This window comes from Cupressus sempervirens, chromosome 2, assembly GCF_028749045.1.
Source record: "Cupressus sempervirens isolate cs-2001-9-10 chromosome 2, ASM2874904v1, whole genome shotgun sequence".
NCBI classification, from domain to species: domain Eukaryota; kingdom Viridiplantae; phylum Streptophyta; class Pinopsida; order Cupressales; family Cupressaceae; genus Cupressus; species Cupressus sempervirens.
The window spans coordinates 154,566,602-154,569,435 of record NC_143119.1 but is presented as its reverse complement, the minus strand read 5'-3'; positions in this window follow the sequence as shown (position 1 = coordinate 154,569,435).

Genomic DNA, 2,834 nt, shown 5'->3' with positions numbered 1-2,834 from the left:
AAAACCCAAAAGTTATTCTTTCATACAATTTCTTGGCACCTAATTAGGATTCTATCTAAACAAGTTGAACTTTTCAATTATATTGACCAACTCTATATATTAGTGGATATTTAAAACTAATTTCATATGTGTCTAACATCATGTGCATTCAAGAAAGGAAAAGAACTATTAAATTTATCAACTTTTTTGCAAATTACACTAGACACTCTCCAATTGTAGCCTGAAAAGACTTGTTCCATTTGTTTATATCATCACTAAGATTAGAAGCCTCATAAGTACAGTGCATGCTCTTGCAAAAATGCCTTGCTAGATCAAACATGATAAAACCATTGCTATAGAAGTTTTTAATTTTGACTATTGTGCAAGGATAGAAGAAATTTCAATGATATTAATCTGTATTTGACATTGTTGAACCACATTCTTGTGATCAAGATGTTTAATGAGCATGGACAATAGAAAATGAGTAGAATGGCTTGCAAATTGACCAACAAAAAAGCATGAAATATCATAAAATATTAAAGTGAAAGGGTGAACTTGGCATTTGGAACCAGTAACTGAAATATTCACGTATAAATTATAATTTAACCAAAGTATTTTGAAAGTAAAATTCCAAATTCAAATTAGTAGATATCATATATAAACCTAGAGATGTAGCCCATTAAATTTGACTTTTGCAAATTGTAATTTGCAAGAAGGATTATAAATTGTGAAATTATAAATGTTACCTTCTTTCTCCATTAAGTGTTGCATGTCATATAGAACACATAGTGCGATTCCATTTTGAAGAGACAAGTGTTTCCCACTATCAAAAAAATGAAACATAGATTCAAGTACATGGCATATTGTGGTGGCCTCCTTTGCTAATTTGGCCATGTTCTGAAGACAAATCTTTGACCAAACTTTAGGATCCTCTACTTCCTCCCTATAATATTATTTAACATATCACCACACTCAAAAAATAATAATGAGAATAGTTCATTAGAACACTATGAAACAATAGAATGCACAAGCACATGAATTATGGTGTATTCATATACCCTATAAGATTTTTTTTTCCCTTTAAGTATGCTACCTCCCAACATATCAAATCAATTTGTATGAAAAGATTCATTTAAAAATTAAAATAATATATCATGAATCAATGTATACTTTAGAATAATCTAATATCATTTGATTCTACTATTCAAATTATTCTTCATGTCTCCCAATTTACAACAAAAATTATCAAATGCAATCATTCAATGAGAAAATGGAAAATATAATAATAAGAGAAGGAAAGCCTAGTGACTTGTACCTTTTCCCATCCTAGTGTCATAATTACAATGCAAGATAAGATGTGAGAAACTGCCAAAACAAAAATGAAGATATGTAGTTCTTGGAGTTCATCTTGTGATACAAGAAGCTATGAACATGAGCTTTCTATGAATTGAAAACATTTTACTCTACTCAACACTACTATCCTCTTCTTCTGAGGCCTCCTCCTTTGGACATGGAAGGAAATAGTCTCCTAAGCTCTTAACTATACAAATATTTGCAATTCTTGTCTTCCCAACTATAAAGAAGCGAGATAAATCCCAACAACATCAATTTTGCAAGCAATTTAGAAGAAATGAAGCTAAATACTTTAATTATGTTATTTACATTGGATCATGCTTTCTAATATCTTTCTCTTATTTGTATGATGAATCATAGAATTTGATCCAAGATGTTGATGCAAAAATAACAATGCAATCAAACATGATTGCAAATAAATAGAAACAATAGAATACCGTAGAGAGGAATAATTTGAGGCAATCCCATAGAAAGCAATTATTTTGAACACTTCATACACTGCAACTAAATTTCATAAATAAATGAGTTTTGATTATGGCATCCTTCTGCATTGCCTAAAACAAAGAGATTCACATAGTTAGTTGTCATGCAATCATAGTTTAATGTTGAGCTTCTCTTGGTTTCGAGAATAGTTTAATATTCTCTATTAATCTAGGCCAACCACATGAAGGTGGAAGCTCATTTGTGCCCCCCCCCCCCCCCCCCCCACAATCTAAAATTCAGTCATTCTATTAATAAAATGTAACATAAGAAGATTCATATTAACATTCAATAGAACATTATAACATTCATTCATTCATTAACATTAAAACATAAGATTCATTAAAACATTCAATAGAACATAAATAAAATATCTAGACATTAAAATTAGTCTTTATCAAATAAGTTACATAAGTAAGCTAAATAAGTTCACATGAATAATTTCTTCTTCTTTTTTCCTTTTTTTGTCCTTCCCTATATTTTTGCAAAGACATATCCATGTCATTATCAATATTTCTTCTCACTCATGGATGTGATCTCACTATCCTTTGCAAAGGTGGGTCCTCTACAATAACAAATAAAATGGTTAAATTTAAAAAAATTGAGACTTTAAATATTTTCAAGAACATTGTAGTGCTCTTTACCTTGTCCGACCGCATCATCTTGCCCTTTGGCTTGGACCTCAACATGCTCTTTAGAAACAACCTTTGCATTCCTTGCAACTACAGTACAAGATGTTTTCTTAATCCCAAAACATAATATAGTTAAACTTGTATTACTACACCAAACTCAATTTAAAATGATTAGTTTTATTAATAATTCAGAAATAAAAAATCAAATAGAAAATATATATGTTGAGTACTAGGATTCACCTTTGAATTGCCACCTCCACAGTGCTCGACTGATGTATTAGGATTGGCTGGATACAATAGAATGTAAATAATTAGTGCATTTATCAACAATATATACATATAAATACAAGACAAATACTGAGAAATCTTAATCATTCAAATATATTCACT